This window comes from Elephantulus edwardii, unplaced genomic scaffold, assembly GCF_000299155.1.
Source record: "Elephantulus edwardii isolate Elephantulus edwardi_28Jun2011 unplaced genomic scaffold, EleEdw1.0 scaffold00002, whole genome shotgun sequence".
NCBI lineage: Eukaryota > Metazoa > Chordata > Mammalia > Macroscelidea > Macroscelididae > Elephantulus > Elephantulus edwardii.
Window position 1 is genome coordinate 39,981,376 of NW_006399752.1, and position 26,738 is coordinate 40,008,113.

Sequence of the window (26,738 nt, forward strand, 5' to 3'; positions counted from 1 at the left end):
AGTGGAGAGCAGCCTTTGGATCCAGCTCCCATTGTGGTGAATTTCAAGATACAGGAAAAGATTGATACCAAGACATTTGGAGATTCCCAGGGAATGCCTGATCTACAGATACTGAAAGGAGACAAGAAACTTCTTCCAGAAATGTCACAGAAAGAAAACCACCACCCTCTAGAACTAGTGCATTGAACAACAATGATAGAGACCAGATGCATTGTGGGATGATAGCAAGGACATTATCCACGAAGAAAGCAAAAGGTCATTAGAAAAACAGAGGAGAAAGAAAAAAGCCAATATGGATGTCAGAAGAGACTCTAAAAATTGCACTAAGAACTCCAAGAAACCAAAACAAAGGGAAGCCATGCCAAAGTAAAAGAGCTAACCAGAAGATTTCCAAGGGAAGTGAAAGAAGATAAAGCAAAGTATTGTAAAGGAATGTGCAGAGACTTAGAATTGGAGAATAAAAAGGGAATAACTCGCTTTGCATTTCTGAAGGTAAGAGAAGTGAGGGAAAATTGAGTCTCATTATTGAAAGGTTCTCTCTTGTCGCTTCTTCACCCTCCCCGCCGACATCATGCTCTAGTTCCTGCTTGGATTTACTTTTGGAAACATCGTTGGAATGTATCTGGCTCAGAACTATGAGATACCAAACCTGGCCAAAAAGCTTGAGGACATCAAGGACTTGGATGCCAAGAAGAAGCCACCTAGCTTGTGAGGTCCCCAGGGATCAGCCCTCCCCAAGAGCCTCCTCACCCTCAAACCAGTGGTGTGTGGTCATCACGTCAGCGAGGTCCCTCTTTGCTGGATCCTGAGTTGCCTTAGAGCAAAAATGGGGCTTCCAATGAAGAGGAGCTCCACCACCTCCCCACATGCTCTCTCCTCACCCTGTTCCAGCTGGTGGGAGAACCCAAGACTGGATTGTGGTGCTAGATAGTAAACATAACCTTCAACTTGTTTCCTCTTTTTTCCTTGGATTACTACTACCTTTTCAAAAGAAAACTTGAGCTCTATGTTCTTGATCCTATAAAGAGAATGCTATTTTCACAGTGAAAAAATATATTGAAAGGTGTTATAGGCAATGTCTTGAATAACCCAGAAAGCATCAGAAGATGGAGGCATGTGAACATTGAGAAATTATGGTACATTCATACAATGGTATACTGTGCCGCACGCAAGAACAACAATTTAAAATAATTCTACATAACTTGTGAGAGACTGGAGAGCATTGTGCTGAGACTAACTTGGTCTCATAAAGACAAATACTGCATAAGACCATTTTAATAAAAATAGGAGGATAACCAATAAAACATGTTTGGGGACCAAAGGGTGAAAGGGTGGGAGCAGAGGGGTGAGGATGGATTGGGGTAAAACCACAGGGCTGTACAATTTGGCAGGTGGAGGGAGGGGGTGAAGGAAATGGGTAGGATCCAGGGGAGATCTAAAAAGACAGGGTAATAATGGGCATGGTCCAATGATGAAACTGTGGCTAACTCTGAGAAGAATGGGAATCCCAAAACACTTAATTGTGCTTATGTGAAACCTATACTTGGACCAGGAGGCAGTCGTCAGAACAGAACAAGGGGGGAAAAAAATGAATCGTTTAAAATTAAGAAGAGTGTATGCCAGGGATGTGTCCTGTCTCCATACCTTTTCATTCTGTATATGGAAGAGATCACCCAGGAAGTTGGGCTCTCTGAGGAGGAATGTGGCATCAGGATTGGGGAAGACTAATCAACAATCTGCATTATGCAGATGATACAACCTTGCTTGCCAAATCTGAGGAGGACCTGAAGCACTTGCTATGGAAGGTCAAGGACTGTGGTCTTCATTATGGATTCAATATCAAGAAAACAAAGATTCTCACCACTGGGCCAATCGGCAGTATCATGATAGACAGTGAGAGATTAAGACTGTTAATAGCTCTAGTTTGCTTGGCTACCCAACCATTACTCTTGTTCCCAGCAGCCAGGAAAATAAAAGACTATTTGCATTGAAAAAGTCTGCTGTCAGGGACATCTCCAGAGTACAGAAGAGTACTAAAAAGTGCCTGATGCAGGATGGCTTTGCAATTACATTATATGCACCAGAAAGCTGGACAATGGCTAGAGATGATAGAAGGATAACTGAAGCCTCTGAACTGTGGTGCTGAAGAAAAGCACTGAATATACCCTGGATTGCTAGGAGAACAAACAGGTTTGTCCTGGAGAGGGTGAGATCAGGCTGCTCCTTGGAGGTAAGGATTCTGAAGCTTTGTCTGACATACTTTGGACACTTTGTAAGGAGGGAACAATCCTTGGGAAAGGACATCATGCTTGGGACAGTGGAGGGACAGCACAGGAGAGGAAGACCCTCAATGAGATGGATTGACCCAGTGACTGGGCTAATGCAGTAGGTGAGTCAAAGACAGTAAGGATGGCTCAGGATACAACAGGATTTAGAGCTGTTGTACATAGAGTCACTATGAGTCACAGGAAACTTGACAACAGATACCAACAACAACAATGCAGCAGGCATTTTGAGGGTTGTGGGTAGGTGATGGAACGTGAGTCCTCACTGTTCTCTACTACAAGATTCCAAGGCCTGTGTGGCATGACCAGACCCTGGAGTGTCTTTGTGTGAAAGCTTACCCAGAAGTCTGTGCAAAGTTGTGGTACAGTCTCCAGAGAGACACCATTGCTCTTCAGTACTTTGGAGAGCTCCCTAACAGCAGACTTTCCCATCGCAATATGTCTTTTAATTTCCTGGCTGCTGGTTCCAAGAGTGTTGACTTTGGAGCCAAGCAAACTAAAGCTGTGGACGATCTCAAGCTCTTCACCATCCATCCTGATGCTGCCAATTGATCTAGTGGTGAGAATCTTTGTCTTCTTGACATTGAGCCTCAATCCATATTGGAGGCTGCAGTCCTTGACACTCTGCAGCAAACGCTTCAGGTCCTCCTCAGTTTCAGCAAGCAGGGTCGTGTCATCTGCATAATGCAAATTGTTGATAGATCTTCCATCAATTCTGACACCGCATGTCTCCTCATAGAGCCCAACCTCCCAGATAATCTGTTCTGCATACAGGTTGAAAAGGTATGGAGACAGGACACATTCCTGGCGTACACCCTTCCCAATTTTGAACCATGCAGTGTTTCCTTGCTCTGTTCTGACAATTGCCTCTTGGTCCAAGTATAAGTTTCGCATTAGCATGATTAAGTGTTCTGGAATTCCCATTCTCCTCTGAGGTGGAGCTTTCAAGCATGAAATACAAAGGAAGAGGAACAGTTGTAAGCAGACACTAGTTATTGGAACATGGAATGTGAGAACCATGAATATAGGAAAATTAGATATTGTTAAGGAAGAAATGGAAAGCATAAATATTGACATACTAGGCATTGGTGAGATGAGATGGACTGGCACGGGGCATTTTGAGTTGGATGATCATATGATCTATTACTCTGGAGATGAAAAGGTAAAGAAAAATGGGGTTGCTTTCATAGTTAAAAAAGTAATTTCTAGATCCGTCTTGAAGTACAATATTGTGAGTGGCAGGATAATATCCATACACATACAAGGAAGTCCAGTGAATACCAATATCATTCAGATATATGCACCAACAACCAGAGTCAAAGAAGAGGAAATAGAAGATCTATACCAACTTTTACAGTCAAAGATGGATCAAACATGCAGTCAAGATGCATTGATAATAATGGGCAAGTGGAATGCAAAAATTTGGAATAGAAAAGAAGATTCAGTAGTTGGAAAACATGGACTCAGTGACGGAAATGGAACTGGAGATAGAATGATTGAATTTTGCACAGCACACAATCTGCTCCAATAGGATAAAAAGGAAACCCACAGACTGGGACAAATATTTGGTAATGACATATTTAGGGAGCTCTGGAGGCCTAGTGGCAAGAAGCTGTGCTGTAATCCCGAAGGCACATAGTTCAAGGACACCAGCCACTCTGCAGGAGAAGGAAGAAAAATCTCCTCCTATGTGATTAACTGCCTCTATAAACAACAACAATGACATATCTAATAAAGAACTCATATCTAAAATTTATAGAATACTCCAGTACCTCAACAAGAAAAAGGTAAACAACCCAATTGCAAATTGGGCACAGAATATGAACAGACACTTCAAAGATGACATTCAGAGGGCAAAGAAACACATGAAGAAATGTCCAAAATTCCTAGCTCTAAGAGAGAAGCAAATCAGAACAACTTTGAGATATCATCTGACCCCAGTAATAATAGCAAAGTTCAACAGAGCAGCAAACAGCAAATGTTGGTGAGGAGAAATTGGAACCCTTATTCACTGTTGGTGGGAGTGTAAAATGGTGCAACCACTATGGAAGGTGGTATGGCACTTTCTCAAAAAGTTGGAAATAGAAATACTATTTGACCCAGAAATTCCACTACTAGGAATATATCCTAAAGAAACCAGAGCTGCCACTCAGATATATGCACACACATGTTTATTGTGGTGCTATTTACAATAAAAATGAGATGGAAGCAACCCAAATACCGATTAAAAATGAATGGATATAAAAAGTATGGTATATTCACGCAATCTGACACTATGCAGCACTGAAAAACAAGGAACTAAAAAAATATTATGCAACATGGGTGACTCTGGAGGACATTGTTGTTATGTGCCATCGAGTCACTTGTGACTCATAGTGACCCTATGTACAACAGCCCTAAACTCTGCTCTGTCCTGTGACAATTGCACTGTCTCTGACACTCCCATCCCGATTACCCCAGTCACTAAATCAACCCAACTCATGGAGGGCCTTCCCCTCCTGCACTGTCCCTCCACCCTACCAAGCATGATGTCCTCCTCCAAGGAGCGATCTCTCCTTACTACATGTCCAAAGTATTCAAAGTATTCAAACCTCAAGTTGCTATAATTAAGGATGTTTTAGGCAGAGTATTAAATGATCCAGGGGAGTATTAAAAAAAGATGGAAAGAATATACTGAGTCACTGTATCAAAAGGAATTGGCAGACTCAGAAGAATTTCATGAAACAACATATGAACCAGAGGCTATGGTGATGAAAGAAGAAGTTTAGGCTTCTTTGAAGGAAATGGCAAAAAAGAAGGCCCCAGGAATAGATGGTATACCAATTGACATATTTCAGCTAACAGATGCTGCCCTGGATGTACTCACCAAGTTGTGTCAAGAAATCTGGAGAGCAACAACTTGGCCAACTGAATGGAAGAGATCTGTATTTGTTCCCATCCCAAAGAAAGATGACCCAACAGAGTGTGGAAACTATAGAACAGTATCATTGATTTCACATGCAAGCAAGATTCTACTGAAGATTATCCAAAAACGACTGGAACAGCACATCAGCAGAGAACTGGAGGATATTAAGGTGAGTAAAATCTATTGGTCACAAAAGGACAAATACTGCATAACACTACTGTTATAAAACAGGACTTACATGGGGTTGGGGAGAAACTAAGAAAAGAGGGAATAAATAATGAACACTGTATTGGAACAGATGAAGGAAAAAATGATTTAAAAGGAATATATGATTAGGCATTATTTGTATGACCATAGTCCAGAGTAAGAGCTGCATAGCAAAAGGGATTTGGGGAAGGGGGGGAGGGAGAAAATTATACAACAATGAATGAAAATATATATATATATATATATATATTTAAAGCCAGTGGGGTTGAGAGATAGGAATGAAAATGTGCAACAATGAACGAATGGAAAAAAAAATAAATCCAACTTTTTTGTAAACTTTTGTTAAAATCACAAATATAAGAAAATCTACCATAATGCATGGGAATCATTGTATGAAACACAATGTGAATTAAAAATTGTGTGAAATATAATGTATATGAACTTTGTAAGCAAACTAATATACAATAAAATTTTTAAAAGTTTTTTAAAAAGATTTTTTAAAGCTTTTTTAAAAAGATGGAGGATATACACAAAATCACTATACCAAAAAGACACTGAAAAATTTCAAGAAGTACCATATGAATAGGAGCCAATGGTAATGAGGGAAGAAGTTCAAGCTGCATTGAAGGCACTGACAAAAAATAAAGCCTCAGGAATCAATGGGATATCAATTGATTTGTTTGAATTAATAAGTGTAGTTCTGGATGCGTTCACCAGGCTATGCCAGAGAATTTGGAAGACCAGTGTCTGGCCAATTGATTGGAAGAGGTCCATATTTTTTACCATTCCCAAACAAAATGTGAAAATGATTAAGCAGTATCATATGCAGACAAAATACTGCTGAAGATCATTCAAAAACAGCTAGAACAGTACATAGATAGGGAACTTCCAGAAGTTCAAGCAGGAATTAGAAGAGGCCATGGCATCAGGGATATCGTTGCTGATGTCAGATGGTTTCTGGCTGAGAGGAAAGAATATCAGAAGAAAGTCTAATTGTGCTTTATTGACAATGCAAAGACATTTGATAGTGTGGAACATAACAAATTATGGCTAACCTTGAGAAGAATGGAAAGCCCAGAGCACTTAATTGTGTTCCTGTGAAACCTATACCTAGACCAGGAGACTGTTGTGTGAACACTACAGAGTTTAAAATTAAGGAGTGTGTCAGGGTTGTATTCTCTCTCCATACCTATTTGAGGAGCTGGACTCAAATGATGGACAACATCAGGGCTGGAGGGAGACCCATAAGTAATCTGTTATGCAGATAACCCAAACTTGTTTGCTGAAATTGAGGAGGACTTGAATAACTTGTTTGAGAAGATAAAAAAATACAACCTTCAATATGGATTGCATCTCAATGACAAGAAAACAGATTCTTACCACTGGACCTATAGGCAACATCATTATACCTGGGTCCACGATTAATACCCTTGGTACCAACTGTCAGGAAATCAGGAGATGCATTGAATTGGGAAAGTCTGCAGTTAGAGACAACTCTTAATTATTGAGGAATAATGATGTCAGTTTGAGGACTTAGATGTGTCTGATTCAGGCCATGGTCTTTTTGATCACTAGCTATGCATCTGAGAGCTGGAAAATTAATAGGGATGACAGACAGAAGAGGAATTAATGCCTCTGAGCTGTGGTTTTGGAGAACAGTATTGAACATCCCATGGACAACCAAGAGAACAAACTAATATGTCTTGGAGAGGGTGCAGACAGAGTGCTCTTTGGAGGCAAAGATGATGAGATTTTGCCTCACATACTTCTGATACATTTCTAGGAGGCAGAGAAGGACATGATGCTTGGACAGGGTCAGCAAAGGAGAGGAAGACCCTTGACCAGGTAGCTTGACATGATGACTTTTGCAATGGGCTGTAATGTATCAGGAAACATGAGTATGATATAGATTAGGACAAAGTTCAAATTTGTTGGTCATAGGGTCACTATAGGTCTTACTGCTCTCAACAGCACCTAACAAGTAGCACCCTGAGATGGGACTTCTGAACTTGAGAGAATACATTTCTGTGGCTGAAGCAATGTATCTCTGTTGTAGCAATATTGGAATGTCATCTCAATTCCTTCTCAGACTCAAAGATTTCCTTTAAAGAACAAATGTCAAGGATTTTTTTTTTAATTTTTTTTTCTCCAGAGTCAACACTGTTGGCACCAGCAGCCAGAAAATTAAAAGATGTATTGATGGGAAAGTCTGCTGGTAGGGACCTCTTCAAAGTACTGAAGAGCAATAGTGTCACGGTGCACCTGATACAGGCCATGGTCTTTGCAATCATTTGTTATGCATCAGAGAGCTGGACAATGACTAGGGAGGATAGAAGGGGAATTGATGCCTTTGAGCTGTGGTGCTGGAGAAGAGTATTGAACGTACCATGGACTGCTAAAAAACCAAACAGGTTCATCCAAGAGAGGGTTAAACTAGGCTGTTCCTTGGAGGCAAGGATTCTGAGGCTTTGTCTGACATACTTTGGGCAAATTTCAAGGAGGGACGGGTCCTTGGAGAAGGATGTCATGCTTGCGAGGGTGGAGAGACAGCGGAGGAGGGGAAGACCCTCTATGAGGTGGATTGATTTGGTGACTGGGGTAATCGGACTGGGTGTGTCAGAGACAGTGAGATTAGCATAGGATAGAGCAGGGTTTAGGGCTATTGTACAAAAGGTCGCTATGAGTCACAAGCGACTCAATGGCACATAACAACAACAACAACAACATTTATTTTGGGGACTGGGAACCGAATTCCAGAGATCAGCAGGCAGTTCAGGAAGATAGAAGTCTTAGCAGTGTCACAAATGTTCCTCTCTCTGGATTCCAGATGTGGGATATCCTACTTCTGCAAAGCCAAAGGGAATTCTGTTGGTGCTCTGTCCCCTGGACTCCGAGAAGACAGTCAGTCAATAATGACTTGTAAATGTATAAATGGAGGTCATTGACAGCAGGTTGAGAGGGAATTCCATGCTGGAATCCCTGAGCCCAACATTTGTGCTCTGCAATAGCACCCTGGGAAGACTCTTGTATCATCCACCTATCTACTAAAGCCAATATTTTATTCATGGATAGATGACCAAGAATTGGTCAATGTTGAGTGCCATAAAAGAATAGAACAGATCAGAACTTTAGTTACATGACATTGTTATTAATAATTATTAGAGTAATGGTTCATCCAATATTTATGTCCCCCCCATTGCCACTGCTACCATCAACATTATCAACTCTACCATGATCACTGCCAGTACCATCATCATCACGACCCCCACTACCATCATAGTCATATTTCCACCACCATCATCACCACTACCACCAGCGTAACCATCACTACCTCCATTATCACCACCACCACTGCCACCTCTAGCACCTTCACTGGTGATAGATGGTCACAAGCATCACCAGAACTATCACTCCTGCCATAACCATCATCTCATCATCACTGTTGTCACCACCATCACCATGACCACCATCTTCTCCTCCATCACCCTACTACCAAAGACCTCTCTAGAGAACCAACAGAGAGGACTAGTCTTCCTCCAGAGCTGGTACTCTGAATTTGGACTCTTAACCTCCTAAACTGTGAGAGAATAGCTTATTGCTTGTTACTTGTGACATTTCTGTTACAGCAGCACTAGATAATAAAGACAGTAGTAGAATTCTGAGGCTCCCTGAGAGACATTGTTTGAGTCCTAGTCACTGTACTTTGTGCACAGTGACTGCCCATCTGCAGTAGACGTTGATGTGTTGTCGATGTGAAACTCAATAATCGAGTTTCTAGATCAAGATGAGGAAGAAAAGCCTAGTTATCTCCTCCAGATGTCACTTTCTGGAGGATTCTTGAGGCTGTCTTTGGATGCCAGGAAAGAGACAACTGTGGTCTACAAGCGGGGTTGTTGTTATGTGCTGTTGAGTCACTTGAAACTCAGAGTGACCCTATAAACAACAGCTCTGACGCCTGCCCTCTCCTGGGCCAGTCTCATCACTGACTCCAACACACCTACCCCCATTGTCCCAGTTACTGTGTTAGTCCATCTTATCAATCTCATCAATCATATAGGGCCTTCCTCTCCTGCACTCTCTGTCCACTATTTCAAGCATGATATCCTTCTCCCCCACTACTTCTCCAAGGACAGGTCCCTCCTGGCCACATGTCGAAAGTATGTGAGACAGACCTTCAAAATCCTAGCCTTCAAGGAGAAACTTGGTTTCACCATCTCCAAGACAGACCTATTTGTTTTCTTGATGGTCTATGGTGTATATGTTCATGACTCTTCTCCAACACCACAGCGCAAAGGCATCAATTCTTCTTCTGTCATTCTTAGTTATTGTCCAGCTCTCTGATGCATAATTGTGAAGACCATGGCCTGAATCAGGTACACTTTAGTCTCTATACTGACAAGGAATACATTATAAATTCCCTTGCATTCAGTGGCTCCAACCTTTTGGGTGACTGCCAAACACAAATACCTCCACCTTTGTTATCATTATAAAACAATAATAAAAATGATATGTAATAATAACAGTAGCCTAGGGAAGTGGCCACCAGAGGGTGGCCCAATGGCAAGAAGCTGCATTGCAATCCCAAAGGCATGAGGCCACCAGCTGTTCCACAGGAGAAGGATGGATGATCTCCTCCTGTGCAATTAACTGCCTCTGAAAACCTGCTGGAGGATCAGCTATAGGTCGGTTCTGACTTGATGGTATGCAACAACGACAGTAACAGTTGTTAGTTGTCGTTAGGTGCTGTTGCATTGAATACGACTTATAGCAGCCATAGGAACAGAAACTCTGAACCCTGTTCTATCCTGTGCCATCCTCACACTTCTAGACACACAAGAGCCCATTGAAGCAGTCACTATGTCAATTCACCTTTGAGGGTTTTCCTCTCCTTTTTTGATCCTCCACCCTTCCCAGCATCATGTTCTTCTCCAAGGAACAGCCCCACCTAGCAACTTGTCCAAAGTACATGAGGCAAAGCCTCATCATTCTCAGTTCCAAAGAGCATTCCAGCTGCACTCTCTCCAATACATATTTGTTTGTTCTCCTGGCCAGCTATGGGATGTTCTGTCAAAGGCATCAATTCTTCTGTTATCCTTACGCACTGTCCAGCTCTCAGAGCCATAGCAAGTAATTTGAAAGGTTATGGACTGAATCAGATACACCTTAGTCCTCAAAATGACATTATTATTCCTCAATAATCTGGAGAGGCCCCTGACTGGATTTTCTCACTGCAGTGCATCTCCTTATTTCCTGATTGCTGGTATCAATGGTGTTAATTGTGGATCCAAGCAAGATGAAGCTGTTGACTGTTTCAATCTCCTCCCCATCCATCATGACTCTGCCTGTCAGTCCAGTGGTAAGAAACCTTGTTTTCTTGACTCTGAGATGTAACCCATACCGAGGGCTGTGTTCCCTGATCTTCTGCAACAAGTGCTTTAAGTCCTTCTCACTTTCAGCAAGCAAAGTTGTATCATCTGCATAATGCAGGCTGTTGATGAGTCTCCCTCCGATCCTGATGCTACATTCCTCTTAATTAGAGTAAGACAATGAAATCGATGACCCAGGACAAGGACTTTTCTTGGATTCTCTCACTCAGTCTTCTCAGCCGTGGAGAGGGAGTGGAGTCCAGCTCCTGGCTAAAATCCTGATGTGATTTTCACGGCTGGTCACTGTCGTTGCTAGGTGACATCGAGGCTGCGCTGACTCATGGTGATCCCCTGGACAACAGGACACTTGTCTCAATCGTGTTCCCCACCCTCACAATCTCACTGTTGTCACCGTTTACATCTATCTCCTTGAGGTTTTTCATCCTTTTGACTGACATTCAACCCTCCAAGCACGGTACGCTTCTCCATATTCTGACCCTCTCCTGATGTGTCCCAGAATGTGAGCCGAAGCCTCACCATCCATGCTTCTCAAGAGCACTCTGACTGCACTCCTTCCAAGATGGATTTGTTTGTTCTCTTGGCAGTCTGTGGTGGAGTCAATAGTCTTTGACAACACCACAACTCAAAGACATCAGCTCTTTGGTTTCCTTACTCATTGTCCAACACCACATTACAATGGTTCTGCCTGGCGATCCCAGGAGGAAGCTGCCCTCTGATTCAGATCTGTGCAGCGTCTCTACCCTGCAGCCTCTGAAGGGCCCTGCAGTCCAGGACTTAAGGACTCAGGCTACCTCCACTGCTCACCAGGCATGTTCCTAAAGACTTCTATATTCCAGCCCAGGCACCTCCATGTAGAGAACGGTTTACTTGGGACCTTTGGCAGCCTGGCCCTCTTGGGTCCCATCCTCACTGGTCTATGGGGACATATTCTTCCACTGAAGCTGTTTATCCAGGGGAGAAGGAGGACTTTGAAATTCTTTTCCCACTCTGGCTCGCTACTCAGTACTTCCTCATTCGTAGGCCTTTCTCCCATCCTCTTCCTGGCTCCAGGATCCACATGCCTTTTGTTATAAGAATATCCTCCGCAGTGAGAGAAGTCTCCAAGTCTGCACTGATCCCCCGATCCTCACCCTGATGCTGTTCTCAGGGAAATACGGAACAGGAAGGGGTATAAGCTCTTGCTTATGTTCTGACAGTGAGGGAAATTATTAAAGGCTTGACTGTTACTTCCGTTTTAGTACCTTGTCATTATTGGGTCCTCTGAAGCTGATAGTTTGAGGTCAGCTCTCCAACAGAAGAAAGCAGGGTAACCCCCATTTTAAAAGTAAGGCTGTAGCAGTACAGAGATGAGACCCCCCCCCCAGGAGTCCGTCCCTCTGTCCCACACTGCCCTTCTCAGACCACCTCCTTTCTCTAACCCTGAGGTCTCAGGAGTCACCAGAATGATATGGCAGTGTGGTTAGCTGAAGATAGGAATTGTTTCACTGCCAGCCTGGATTGGTGAGGATGGCACGCGGGCAGGCTGGCTGCGTGCCCCCTCTCCTCATGTGACTCTGGCCTTTGGAAACCTGTCTTGTAGGAACTGGAAGCTGTATAGTGTTTAAATTTTAATCCTAAAAACAGACTTCCAGTTGAACATCTAGTAATCTCTCTTATCCATCCCAGAAGAAGGGAAGGAAATGAAAACTGTTGAGTCAAGGCAGGGTTCCCCAGGCGTGTCCAGTGCGCTTGGCTCCAATTGGGCCTTCCTGCCAATCTGCAGTGCACATCTCACCCGGCATCTTTGGCAAAATGTCATCTGGGATGTGGTGAAACCCATGTGAAACTGCTCACCCCAGATTGACAAATAAACACGACTAAGTTTGCATGCACCTTGCTCAATGCCTGCAGGTGCGGAGCACGCGTCCTGGGTGTCCCTCCCTTGCTACTGGTTCAGCCCTTGAGGACTCTGTGAAACAGCAAAGCTGTGGAGCAGCCCAGGCATCGGTGTTGAGGTCTGCATTGCACCACACATAGTCTTTTGCTGGTGGCATATAGTCGATAAGGAGTGGGCTGTTAACTCACAGGCCATACCTCCCTGACAGTTCAAATCCACCTGAGGTTCTGAGGAAGAAAGATGGGCAATCTCCTCCTGTACAATTTACAGCTTCCCAAAACCCCACTGGAGGTTCAGGTATGAGTCTGTTCTGACTTCACAACAATGAGTTGAGTTGGTAAGGTCACAGGAAGGTGAAAAAGAGGAAGACCCTGAAAAAGATACTCACACAGTGGCTGCAATAATGGCTCAGCCATCCCTCCTCTTGTGAAAACGTCCAGGGTTGGGCAATGTTTCGCCCTCCTGTACACGAGATTATGATCAGGCGGGACTGACTTGACTCACCCCTCCTAGTAGGTCTGTCAGGGAGCTCTGGCGACTTGGTCCCTATGAGTTGTGCTGCTAATCCAAACTCAGTATCTTTCTCATGGTTCAAATACAGCAGCTGTTCCGGTGGAGAAAGACGGACAACAACCCCCTGTGTGAGTCACAGCCTCGGAAAGACTGCTGGAGGGTCAGCTGTGGGTCAGGTCTAATTCAAAAGCCCTGAGCTGAGTTGGGAATGCTTCTCTCATTCATTTCCCCAGTATGATGAGTTAGGAGAGCAAGATTCTGTGATGTCAAAAGAGGGTTTACAGCTGGGAAGTAACTGATACGGAGCCTGAATCCAGAGTTTCTGACTCAAAAAAAGTAAATCTTCTTGTCCCTGTTACTTTTATTTCTCTGTTCCAGAAGCTTCCCTGACCTGGAGGTTTTCCCACCTCCTGAGACCCTATTGCTTTCCTCTTTGTCCCCATCAGCTATTTCCATTTCACTGTGACAATCAACATTGTCTCTCTCCACAAATAATGTCGAGGTCCTAACTTTTGCATCTGTGGATGTGACTTGACTGTGGAAGTCCTTGAAGATGTTACCAGTTAAGGTACACCAGAGTTGTGATGCTCTGAGCCCTAATTTCTCCTGAGTGGAGTCTTATAAAAGGTGAGAAAGGACTTGGAGCCTGAGTGACAAGCAAGAGGGGAAGACAGATGCCATGCGATGAGCGAGGGAAGGTGCATCGGTGAGCAACAAAGGAATTCTGAAGATTGTGGGACCTGGGGAGTGGCTCCCTCTCAAAGCTCTCAGCTGAACCTACCCAACTACATCCTGATTAGGACTTACATGCTGCAGAACAGAAAGAAAAGAAATGTCTGTCCTCTAGAGCCGCCCACCTTGTTACGGCAGCTTTAGGAAGATAAGCCAAGGTTTTCAATCTGTTTCCTTTGCGTTGGATTGCACAGCCATGCCTCTGTGAGAGGGCTGGCTGTCTGCTGGCGTAAACAGGTGGTGCCGGTTCACAGCGAACGCTTGCAAATCAGAGCGACCTACTTCCCACCCACTCTTGGTTTTCACCGGCCTGCTTTCTCTCCTCCTGGAAGGCGAGATGGAAACATGAGTAATGGACACCTTCTTGCCAACATTCCTGGCGTGCTCGGGCCTCCCTCTGTCTGCAGGGTGAGCCTGCGATGACTGAAGCTGCGTCCGTGCCCTCCTGGGCCCAGGCTGGTGGGCACGGCCGCTCCTGAATTCCATGTGGGATTGCAAGGAACATTCCTGAAGACGATCTCGAGGCCCTGTGCGTTTCCTGACCTCTGTCTGCCCACGCGGCTGGCTCAGCTAATCCAGCCCTGTGACCTGGACTTTTCTTTAGTCCTCGGTGGGCAGCCTTTTCTAAGTCTTGCATTCATCAAATCAGAAAATGGATTTTCCGTGATACTGACCACCATCAAGGCTATCTAATCAGTCTTAATCGCATACACACAAAGAGAGAAACAGAGATAGAGGGGGACTGAGATAGAAGGGGGGGGGGCTTAATCATAAGGTCGCACAATTTGATGGGTGGAGGGCAGGGTGGGTAAAGGAAAGGGGAACGATCTGGTGTGGAAAACAAAGTATATGAACTTTGTAAGTTAAATCAGTATAAAAGAAAAATTTTTTTTAAAAAGGTAACTTTGAAACACAGAAAAATCAACATATGGAGGAGCTTCTGAAGACAGAAAATAATGTGTGTGCCCACCTCAGTGTGACAATTTCAAATATGCCTTTGGTGGCAGTCCCACTAAATACAATCTATCTGTGGGTATTGATTTCTGGCTCCGTGCTAATCGAATTAAATAAAAACGATCAAAAGCCATTGCCTCGGCGGTGGAACCAACTCCCAGCTGAGCCTCTTGGTTTTGGAGCCTACTGTAAATCTCACAGGAGAAGTCTGCCTGTCTTTTTCTTCACAAAACAACTGGTGTATTTGAATCACCAGATAAAGTGCCACGGCGGGGTTAACAGCACAGTTCCCCACCCACTATCACCACAGCTCCCTGGGTATTAATGACCTTGACTTTTAAGTTCATTAATTCAGTCAGCGGTTGCCATGGACCCATCAGCAAGTTCAGTACAGGGGGCAACAGGGGCTCCCCAAATGGCCTAGGAATATTTGGTTCACTTCACTGCTTTGGAATTTAACTCCATGGAGAAGATTCTAAGACAGTGAGAACATTGGCCCTCCAAATCCATTATAAACCACACTGACAATTGTTCTGTTCTGTTTATCTTATTATTTTCAATTCCTTCATGACATCATAAAAACATATATTTAACACACACATCATTATGTTTTCCAGACTGTAACACCTAAAATTGCAACGTCTTGATCTCTGTTAGCAAAATTACTACAGATCTTGGTCTTCCTTGGAATTTTATTCTTGTAATAATTTAGTCCAGTATTTATAGTGCATCTGATGGGAAAGAAGTGCCCTGATCCTGGGTCTCTGAGAGACTAACATCCAACAGCCCCAGGCGCTAGAGGGTGAGGATGGGGAGGGAGTGACATGCCGAGAAATGAGCCAAGCCAGCAGCACAGGGCATGAAGCATTCAGCTGCCAAGGAGAAGGATGGTAGTTCAAACCTCCTGGCCACTGCATGGGAGAGAAAAAAATGGATCAATCTGCTTCCACAAACGTTGTTGTTGTTGTTGTTAGGTGCTATTGTGTTGGTTCCAGCTCACAGTGACCCTCTGTACACAGAATGAAACTTGGCCTTGTCCTCTCTGTTCCCATAATCCTTCTATGTTGGAGCCCGCAGCCACTACATCAATCCCTCTTGTAGAGAATCTTCCTCTTGTACTAAATTGATACACCTGTCTGTCAGTTTGTTGAATCAGTCCTGAGATAACTTGTGGGTTGCTGTGATACTGAGCGCTATGGCTCTGGTATGTCAGATGCCACAAGGGTTACCATGATGGAGAGTTTTTAGGAAGCTCCCAGATTAAGACAGACCAGTAAACAGGAATTGGCCATCCACTTCTTAAATAATATTGTTGTTGTTATGTGCTGCTGAGTCACCTGTGGCTTATAACAACAATATGTACAACAGCCCTAAACCCTGCTCTATCCTGTGCTAATCTTACTGTCTCTGACACACCTACCCCCATTACTCCAGTCACTGAATCAATTAATCTTGAGGGTCTTTCTCTCTTGCACTGTCCCTCCACCCTCCCAAGCATGATGTACCTCTCCAAGGACTGGTCCCTTCTTGCAACATGGCCAAAGTATGTCAGACAAAGCTTTAGAATCCTTGCCTCCAAGGAGCAGCCTGGTTTTATCCTCTCCAGGACAAAACTGTTTGTTCTAGCAGTCCATGGGATATTCAATACTCTTCTCCAGCACCCCAGCTCAAAGGAATAAATCCTCCTTCTATCATCCTTGTCATTGCCAAACTTTCTGGCCTCTGAAAAATCTCATGAACAGTTGAGGAAGATGGAAAATTATAGTGAAAATTATAGTGTTAGTTGTGGAACTCAGATTGGATTGACATAGTGACTTCCATAATGGGCTCTAGTGTGTCACGAAGTGTGAGGATGGCACAGGATAGGACAAGGTTCAGATCTGTTGTTCCAGTGTTATGGGTTGTACTTGACTTGAGAGCACCTAACAACAACAGCAATAACTGTTTTACTCACCATGACGTCCTTTCCAAGAACCACTCCTCTATTATAACATGTCCAAAGGAAATCAGGCCAAGGGTCCCTATTTCTCTCTCTCTCTCTCTCTCTCCCCCCCTTTCCTTCCTTATTTCCTTCTCCTTCTCCTTTGTAATGCTTCACAAATTTGTGTATCATCCTTGTACAGAGGAACTCATGCTAATCTTCTCTGTGCTGTTTCAAGTTTGGTTTCTGTGCTGCTAAAGCGAGTACCACTCTTGCTTCTAAGGAGAATTCTGGACATACTTCTAGAAAAGCATTTTGTTCTTTTGACACTTCAGCAGAGAATATTCTGCTGCCATTCATAAAGTTTTCAATGGCTTGTTATTTCAGAAATGAATGATCAGGGTGCGTCCTTCTCTGTCTTAGCCTAGAAGTCCTACTGAAAGCTGTCCACCATGCGTGATCCTGCTGATATTTGAAATATGGGTGGTACAACTTCCAGCTTCACAGCAAGATATAAGCCACTACAGAGTACAAAACTGTGGTGTGTAAAGAACACAGCCTCAGCAACACCACAGGGCAAATTGACTCTGTCCTGTAGAGTTATTGTGATAAAATCTTTTTAGTGGCACAAAACAACATAATTATTTTTTATTATTAATTATTAGTGGTCATTAGTAATTAATAATCATTAACTGTGACACCAGGGATATAATTGTATCATTGCTGATGTCATATGGATCCTGGCTAAAAGCAGATAATACCAGAAGAACGCCTATTTGTTATATCTTGACTATGCAAAGTCATTTAACTATGTGGATCATAAGAAGCCATGGCTAAAATCGAGATGAATGGGAATCCCAAAACACTTAGGCTTATAGGAAACCTATACCTAGACCAAGAAGCTGTTGTCTGAACAAAACAAAGGAACATCACATGGTTTAAAATCAGAAAAGGTGTGCTTACAGTTTGTGTTCTTTCTCCATACTTACTCAATCTGTATGCTGAGCAAATCATTTGAGAAGTTGGAGTCTATGAAAAAGAATGTAGCATCAAGATTAGAATGGCAGCACCATGATGGATGGAGAAGAGACTGAGGTTGTGAACAGTTACAGCTTGCTCGGCTCCACAATTAACACTTTTGGCACCAGCAGTCAGGAAATCAAAAGGCAAATTGCATTGTTGTTGTTGTTGTTATGTGCCGTTGAGTCGTTTGCAACTCATGGCGACCCTATGTACAACAGCCCTAAACCCTGCTCTATCCTGTGCCAATCATGCTGCCTCTGACACACCCATCCCGATTACCCCAGTCACTGAATCAATCCATCTCATAGAGGTCTTCCTCTCTTGCGCCGTCCCTCCCCCCTCCCAAGCATGATGTCCCTCTCCAAGGACCTGTCCCTCCTTGCAACATGCCCAAAGTATGTCAGACGAAGCTTTAGAATCCTTGCCTCCAAGGAGCAGCCTGGTTTTACCCTCTCCAGGACAAAACTGTTTGTTCTAGCAGTCCATGATACATTCAATACTCTTCTCCAGCACCACAGCTCAAAGGCATCAATTCTCCTTCTGTCCTTCCTAGTCATTGTCCAACTCTCTGATGCATAACAAGTGATTGCAAAGATCATGGCCTGTATCAGGCGTATCTTAGTCCCCAGAGAGACACCATTGCTCTTGAGCACTTTAGAGAGGTCCCTAACAGCAGACTTTCCCATGGCAATACGTTTTTTGATTTCCTGACTGCTGGTGCCAAGAGTGTTGGCCGTGGAGCTGAGCAAACTGAAGCTGTGAACAATCTCAATGTCTTTGCCATCCATCCTGATGCTACCAATTGGTCCAGTGGTGAGAATCTTTGTCTTCTTGACATTGAGCCTCAGTCCATACTGAAGTCTGCAGTCCTTGACCCTCTGCAGCAAGTGCATGAGGTCCTCCTCGGTTTCAGCAAACAGGGTTGTGTCACCTGCATAACACAGATTGTTAATAGATCTTCCACCAATCCTGATTCCACAATTCTCCTCATAGAGCCCAGCCTTCCAGATAATCTGCTCTGCGTACAGGTTTAAAAGGTATGGAGACAGGACACATCCCTGGCGTACACCCTTCCCAATTTTGAACCATGCATTGTTACCCTGCTCTGTTCTGACGACTGCCTCCTGGTCCAAGTATAGGTTTCACATTAGCACGATTAAATGTTCCGGGATTCCTATTCTTCTCAGAGTCAGCCACAGTTTGTTATGATCCACACAGTCAAACGCCTTAGGTAAATGCATTAGTCAAACACATTAGATAAAATAAATCTGCTTTCAGGGACATATCCAGAGTACTGAGAAGCAATGATGTAAGTTTAGAGACTAAGGTGGACTGACCCAGTCCATGGTCTTCACAATTACTTGTTATACATCAGGGAGCTAGATAATGACTAAGGATGGTAGAAAAAGAATTGATGCCTTTGAGTTGTGGTGCTGGCAAAGAGTCTTGAACATACCATGGACAACCTAGAAAACAAATAGGTCTGTCTTGGAGAGGGTGAAAGTAAGTTTCTCCTTGGAGGCTAGGATTTTGAAGCTTTGTCTCACATACGTCGGGCATGTGGCCAGAAGGGACCAATCCTTGGAGAAGGACATCATACTCAAAAGTGTGGAGGGACAGCACAGGAGAGGAAGACCAGGATGACATGGACTCATACAGTAACTGGGGCTATGGGGGTCTGTGCATCGGAGTCAGTGAGACTGGCTCAGGACAGTGCAGGTTTCAGAGCTTTATACACAGGGTCACAATGAGCCGCAGGCAACTTGACAGCACATAACAACTACAAAAACATCAACAACCTGCATTATACAGAAGACACAACCTTGCTTTCTGACGGTAAGGAAGATTTTAAATGCTTAGTGCAGAAGAGCAAAGACTGAAGCCTTCAATATGGATTGCACCTCAACATCAAGAAAATGAAATTTCTCACCATTGCTCTGATAAGCAACATCCTGATAGACGGAGAAAAGATTAACATTGTCAACAAATTCATCTTACTTGGTCTACTATCAACTCTCTCAGTATCAACAGTCAGGAGATCATGAGATGTATTGGGAAATCTGCTGTAGGGACCTCTCCAACTTATTGAGGAGCAATGACGTCAGTTTGAAGAGTAAGGCATGCTTGAGTCAGGCCGTGGTCTTTTCAATCACTTGCTATGCATCTGAGAGCTGGACAATGAATAAGGATGACAGAGAAGAATTGGTGCCTTTGAGCTGTGATGTTGGAGAAGCTGCGTATGCCATAAACTACCAAAAGAACAAACAGATAAGTATTGGGAAAAGTGCAGGCAGAGTGTTCCTTTGAGGTAACAATGGCAAAACTTTGTCTCACATACTTTGGGAATGTTGCTTGGATAGGCTATTCTTTGGAGAGGGACATTGTACTTGGAAAGGTGGAGAGGATCAGAGAAAGAGAGGAAAATCCTCAACAAGACAGACTGACACAGTGACTAGAGCAAAGGCCTCAAGTACGTCAGGAATGATGAGGATGGCACAGACTAGGACAGGGTTCCGGTCAACTGTTCACAGAGATGTTATAGTTGAGTTATACTCGACTCAATGGCACCTAACAATAACAACGATGCAAATCCTAGGAAAAAGACATTGCTTGGGAAGGCAGCGGATCATCGTAAGAGTGGAAGACCTTAAAGAAGATGGAATGGCAGAGGAAGAGAGATGATGAGCACGGCACAGGATTGAACAGGGTTGAGAGCTGTTGTTCACGGAGTCGCTATGAGTCATACTCAACTCGAGGGCACCTCGTAACAATGAATGTTAATTATAAAAGCCATCAGCTCCTCCTCAGGAGAAAGAGGGGCAGCCTCCTCCCAAATGACTTACTGCCTCTGGAGGGTCAGCACTGAGTCAGCAATGAGGGACTGAGTGAGTGATTGTTTAATTACTATTATTAGTGTTGTTGTTAGCTTCCACTGAGTCGGTTTTGGGTTTCCAGTCATAGTCTTTTCATTGGCTACTTCTCCAAAGCAGGTCAGCAGGCCTCTCTTCTCTTCTTATTAATTACTACTCATTTGCAGAGAACGCAGCATCTTCACGTTGACCATTGCATTTGTTACCAACAACTCGGTGAAGCGGGCATGAGAGTTGCCTTCTCAGTTTAAATGGATGAAGATGGTGAAAGCAAGACGTAGAGAAGCAGAAGTGGCCCAGATGTGGCCCCTCAGACTAGAATTGTGGCCACTCTGACTTTAGAAGCTTCACTCCATCCCCAACACCACAGCATCTCCCTTGGGATGGGACCCAGGTGTGGGCAGTTCTAGCAAGGTGTTTGTTCTATTTGGGGGGCCTTGACTAGATAGACTCTGTGTGTGTCTCTAATGGGTACAAGGAAGGTTTGAGCCCCTCTTCTACCTCTGTCCTCTCTGCCATCCTTTCCTCCTTTTCATCTTACAGCCCCAGGTGCCTTCAAGCCAAGACCAGGGGTGGTGCCCCCGGGCTACCTCCTCCTTTCCTCCTTTTCATCTCCCAGCCTGTGGGCTCCACCCGTGTCCCTTTTCTCTATCCCCAAGCTCTTCATGTTAGTGGTGTTTGACAAGAGGGCAGGATACGCGATGTGCTTCTTACCTCCTGTTCTTGAACATCTGATACCTGGAAGTCCCAACCTTCTCCTGTCCTCCGTATCTCACCTCCAGATGAAACTTTGAGGCTCAGTGAGGAAAAGTTGACAGAGTTGACCAGCCACCAGAGTTACCAGAGTTTTCGTGGTGTCCTTTACTCGGTCTCTCCAGCTTGGTCAAGCGCCAGTCTACGGAATCTGCAGGGTGCCTGTGAGAGCTGGCACAGTGCTGGGTGCTGGTCATGGTGGGAGAGAGCACTCGGCCTGAGGTTTCAGAAGGCCATGCCACTGGCTGGAGATGGCTTGAGTTTGGCTGACCGGCCAGGCTCCTCCAGGTGAGGGAATAGAGTGGCAGGGGCAGGCCCAGCAGGAAAAAGCCTGCCTACTTTGGAGACTTGGTTTTCTGAGGCTGGTGCGTGTAGGGACATGCTTTAAAACTGGAGGCCTCAGTATCAGGACAGAATGAGGGCCAGACACCTAGAAGTAGTAAAGCCTGGGCAAGGACAAAGAAGAGAGGCTCATGGGAAAAGAGGGCCTGAGCTGTGTATGGAAGCGTATTTCTCCATCTTAGGGGACAGAGTCTGAGGTGGTTGGCTCCACAGTCACCCAGCGACTCCTCCCAAGCCCAGCTCTGGGTGCTTGAATCCCAGCATGGACAGGGGGCACTGTGGGCCAGTGCTGGCTGCACAGTTGCTGTGACCGAGGAGTGCTTGCGCAGCTGTTGATAAAGTGAGAAGCTGGGGACCAGAAGATCTGATTTTGAGTAGTTGCGTGCCACAGAGTCAAAACCAACCCATAGCTGACCCGCCGGCAGATTTTCTGAGGCAGTTAATCGCATGGGAGGGGAGTGCCCACCTTTCTCCCATGGAGCAGCTGGTGGCCTCGAACCACGAGCCTCCAGGATTGCAGTACAGCTTCTTGCCAATGGGCCACTAGAGCTCCGATTTTGAGTTCCAGGTCAGTTACTGAGAACTGGGTCAGCTAATAAGAGGTTCTGGTGGAACAGTGGTTAAAACATTCAGCTGCTAGCCAGTCAAAAATGGTGCTTCAAACTCCCCAGGTGCTTTGAGGAAGAAAGAGTAGGCAGTCGCTTCTGTAATGATTTTCAGGCTTGGAAATGCTGTGGGACAGTGTCACACTTGTGTTTTGTTTCAGGGGTGATGTTCACCTGCTAAGTATCTGCTCATAAGAACCCAAGTTTTCCCATATGCAAATGGGGTGTAGGAGGACCTGCCTCAAAGTGTTGGTTTGAAGAAGGCATGGTATCTATCAGTAATTAAAAAACTCATTGCCGTCAGGTGGGAATGGACTCCTGGCTGACCCTTCAGCGAATCTTCTGAGACTGTATGTTACACAGGAGGAGAGTGTCCATTTTTCTCAAATGGAGCCGCTAGGGGATTTGTGTCACCAGAGAGGTGCCACCAGTGAAGGAGAAAAAAACCAGTAACCACTCCGGTTACTAAAAATCAAGAAAAGGTACTTTATTCTGGCATGCTGTAGAAAAGAAAAAAGTTCAAAAGTGGGAGAATTGGGCAGCTGGAAGGCCAGCTAAACCCAAAGTCCTGAAGCTAACATTTTGCAGAAAGATTTATATATAGTTATTCTATTGAAGTTCCATTTCGTTTCCTGGATTCACAGATAAAAGATCTCTTGATATGAGTGACAGCCTCAAGTCTCCACCTTATCTGAGACCAGGTTATTCATATTACACAGGAAGGGGGCATACACAATAGATATTACAGAGGAGGCTGGAGAACCAGATAAAGCCATCTAGCTTAGGTTGACAGGGCATAGAGGCACAAATGAATCCAACTACAAACTTTGATATTAGGGGCTACCTTGCTTTTAAAATGTTAGTACCCGATGTGCAGATTAAAGGCACCTTGCCTGCAAAACCCAGAATGGAGGTTTCTGTGAACTGGCGAGTAGCCATAGAATTCCAGAATGAATCAGCTCAGTCTTCCACAGCTATTTCTGCAGGGCAGCAGGCATGCTTGTTTTACACTAAAACACCACCTTTGGGTGGGCGGCTCAGCTCCTCATAGACTCCACCATCAGCGTTTCCTTATCTATCAACTGTGTGTCTGTTAATAACGTGTATGAGAGCAAATTGTTCTACAGCGACAAGGATAGAGAATAAAAGATAGGGAATCAAGACCAGCCCACACTGGCAACATTTGGACTCCTCTTTTCCCACGTTCTTCATGTGTTCATCTATTGAGGAAGGCGTGTATCTGCTCCTGATGCACTAGAACTTTAGGACTAAGAACGTTAAATGTCTTTATCTTGTGCGTACATTCCACGTTGTAATTGATCCTTATTTTGTGTATATTGCAGAGTGTTAACAAGGAGACATGGTGGCTTAGTGCATAGCATGTTGCACTGCTTACTTAGAGGTGGTTGTTGCATGCCGTGGAGTGAGGACCCACAGCTGACCCGCCAGTGGGTTAAATCACATGGGAGGAGGTTGCCCGCCTTCTCTAGCAAAGCAACTGGTACATTTGAACTACCTGTGGGATTACAGCACAGCTTCTTCCCATTAGGTCATTGTTGTTAAGTGCCGTTGAGTTGCCTGCAACTCATAGAGACCTGTGTACAACAGTCCTGAACCCTGCTCTATCCTGGGTCAATCTTATTGTCTCTGACACACCCACTCCCATTACTCCAGTCACTGAAACAATCCATCTCATCCCTTGCACTGTCCCTCCACCCTCCCAATCATGATGTCCTTCTCCAAGCACTGGTCCCTCCCTGCAACGTGCCCAAAGTATATAAGATGAAGTTTCAGAATCCTTGCCTCCAAGGAGCAGCCTGGTCTAACCTTCTCTAGAATGAACCTGTTTATTCTCCTAGCAGTCCATGGTACATTCAATACTCTTCTCCATCACCACAGCTCAAAGGCATCAATTGTCCTATCATCCCTAGTCCTTGCCTAGCTTTCTGATGCATAGCAATTAAGCAGCTGCTCCTCAGAAGAAAGATGGACTCGGAAGAAAAGTCTCCTCCTATTTGTATTTACAGTCTCTGAAATCAGATGGAACATTACTAGAGTTGGAATCCATGCAGTGAGTAGATTGGTAGAATATTAACATTAAATTTCAACTCATAGTAATCCTATAAGACAGAGTAGAACTGACACGGGCTGTAATTATTTACCGAGGCAGATTTCCATATCTTTCTCCCATATTGTTGTGTGCCACTGAGTCAGAACCAATCCATAGCTGACCCTTCCGTGGGTTTTCAGAGCCAGTTAATCGCACAGGAGGAGATTGCCCATCTTTCTCCCTTGGAACAGCTGGTGAATTTGAACTGTGAGCCTTTGGAATTGCAGTACAGCTTCTTACCACTAAGCCACCAACCCAAAGCACCAGTCCTTCCCTTAGCAGCCTGATACCTTCTTCATTCATGGTGCTAACAGGATTCTGCTAATGGATTATATGGGAAAGAGATTTCCATTCTTTTCTTGCATAATCTTGAACTTGTGCAGTTAGTTTAGGAAGTTCTTTCCCATTCTTTTTTTTTTTTTAATTTATTATTAATTTCAGTAAAAATTTACAGAGACTTTGGATTTTCGTTCTTTCATTGTTACATTTTTCTCCCCTCCCAACCCTCCCCCCTAGTACACTACCCTCTTGGAAAAGTAAAAGAAAAATTCTTTCATTGTTTTAAAAACCCTCGCCCCAGGTCCACTCCACCATGTAGCCTTCGCTCTAAACTCCTGTCATGACAAAAATACCTAATCACATATCTCTTTTAAACAGTTTTTGCTCTCATCTGTTTCAATGCAGTATAAATTATTGAACCCAACTTTCTCAGTCACCCCTCAACCCCAATGTTGGTCCTATTTTACAACAGTGGCACCATGTAGTATTTGTCCTTTTATGACTGAGATACCTCACTCAGCGTAATGTCCTCTAGGGTCACCCATTTCGAATAATATTGCATGAGTTCCTTGTTTTTCAATGCACCATAGTATTTCATTGTATGAATATACCACAGATGGGCACTTAGGGTGTTTCCAGCTCCTTGCTATTGTGAACAAAGCCACAATAAACATGGGTGTGTCTATATCTGCTTGGATGTCAGTTGTGGTCTCTTTGGGATATATTTCCAGTAGTGAAATTGCTGGGTCAAATGGTATCTCTATTTGCAACTTTTTGAGAAAGCGCCATACCGCCTTCCACCGTGGTTGCACCATTCTACACTCCCACCAACAGTGAATAAGGATTCCAGTTTCTCCAGAACCTCGCCAGCATTTGTTGCTTGCTGTTCTGTTAAATTTTGCTATTCTGACTGGGGTGAGATGATATCTCATAGTTGTTTTCCCATTCTAACACTGTAAAATACTGTCCTCCATTATTTTTTTGCTAACTTCACTCTATTTAATTTCTTTTTTTTTTAGTTGTTGGTTTCTTCCTGAGCATTTATTGACTTTTCAATTTTTCTCCATGCTCTTGAAACACTTGCTTGATTTTAGTGTTTTATGCTGTTTACAGAACACAGTTATATTTGTGTGTGATGGGGGGCGGGGAGAGCTAGAGAAGGACATGGAGACAAAGAGAGTAAGAGTGAAAGTGAAAGAGAGAGACAGAAAGGGAGAGGGGGGAGGGGGGGAGGGAGAGAGAGAGAGAGACTTACCTGTATTTATTTGTCTTCTTTTTTCTTTCTAAGTTACTTAGATTTCTGTGTGGAAAGACTTTCAATGTTTTGTACTAATACTCTTGGCAAAAGTTACTGTGATTTGAGTTCACAAAACAAACTGATTTTCCTTCCAACCATTCATACACATTTTGTTTTATAAAACTTATTAAAATTTCTACAGTTTAATCTCACTCTTCCTCTTTCTTCTCTGTGACTCTCAATTCCATTAGTCCTTCTATGCTAACTCTTCCTGCCTCTGGGCTTAATCCTTGGCCAAATAATGCTCTTTTGTCCTTACCTGGCTTTTTAGTCTACAGATCAGGTGTCTCACGAGTGTGATTGCTCACCTGACATGCTTGTATATTGTTTGACTGAGAGTTGAGCCATGGTAGTAAGTTTTGTTCCAGTTTCAAAGGGTGATTAAGGGTCATGGTCTCAGGGGGCCCACCATTCTCTTTCTAAAAGTGTTAGTATTTTTGTTTGTTTTTCAATCCATTCATTATATCTAAGGGCCCAATTGAAGTTTATTTCAGCCCTATTTTTGCCACCTCAATATTTACCTTGTGACTTGTTCGGTTTCTCTAAGTGTGATTTGGATGCTGAAATGCCTGTCACTGTTTGGATTGGTCTCACGGCTCCCTGACAGTAAAGTCACCAGAATGCCTGTGAAAAGCAGAATTGTGGAGTTGCTGATGGAAATGGAAATTTTTATCTGGAA

The 26,738-nt window shown here is 44.0% G+C and overlaps 1 pseudogene; it reads left to right on the forward strand.

Moving 5' to 3' along the window:
* Positions 1–571: 571 nt before the first annotated feature.
* On the forward strand, positions 572–20,904 carry LOC102873540 (annotated as a pseudogene).
* The last annotated feature ends 5,834 nt before the right edge of the window (positions 20,905–26,738 follow it).